Raw genomic sequence first — 974 nt, forward strand, 5'->3', positions numbered from 1 at the left:
TGCCATTATATGTCTTTATTTCTATAATTTATACTTCAGATATATGATGTATTTAGAACAGGAGGGCATGCACTTGAGCTTGGCTTTGCTATTTTAATTAGAGACAGAGTCGTTTATATGCTGCAAGTCTAATGCAGCAAGACTGGTTCTACAGCCGTGCACTGGAACCCTGTTTCTCTTCTAGGCTTTTGTATCTGAAGGTACAGTTTAAAGCTGGAATAAGGGAACACATTTGAAAATGAAACGGAAAGTCAGTGCTCCTTGGCTTGAATAGAGTCGTAATTGGGATTTTCTTAGGCTTCACTGATACAGTTGTCTTAGATTTATTCATGACAATACAGCAGATTCTTAAATGCCAGTTTTTAATTGTCTTGAATTTTGCTGCTGTTCTCATCATTAAGGACTTGAAAAAATGTTTTAGTCTCTCGTCAAGCATGGAAAGTTTATTGTATAAACTTTTAAATCTCATTCTTTCCTAAGTTCATTTTTTTTATTCATTTACTAAGCCATTTTTTCCATTTATGCCTTTATTTCCTCAGAATCGAATACCATGTCTGATACTTTTAAATCCATAAGCATTATCCAATTTTCTCATTTTCCAACCTTATCTTTGGCTAACAGAATAAGTAAAACAGGATACTATTTATCTACAGGCTAAAAATCTTGAATATTGTTTTTTTCCTTCAAAATATTATGATTAGTGCAGATCAGCCATGTTTATCTTTTAAAAATAAACAAAGGTTGCTTTATTTCTCGGCTTCAATGGAATATTATAATTATTTTTTCTCCAGTAGTCAAGGAGGCGTTTATTTAATGTGAAAGACTGAAACAGAAAGATAGAAGAGGGAGTTCACTGTCTTAAGCTTCCATCTGCAGTTGCCATATAAATTGTTCATGAAATTCTGTAGTAAATATGATTAATTTAAATCTATAAGCCATTTGGGTGGTCCCACTGAGTATCTGCTTATGTTAGT

This window comes from Delphinapterus leucas, chromosome 3 (assembly GCF_059928025.1).
Source record: "Delphinapterus leucas isolate spDelLeu-1000000601 "Yukka" chromosome 3, BTC_Dleu_Yukka2, whole genome shotgun sequence".
Taxonomy (NCBI): domain Eukaryota; kingdom Metazoa; phylum Chordata; class Mammalia; order Artiodactyla; family Monodontidae; genus Delphinapterus; species Delphinapterus leucas.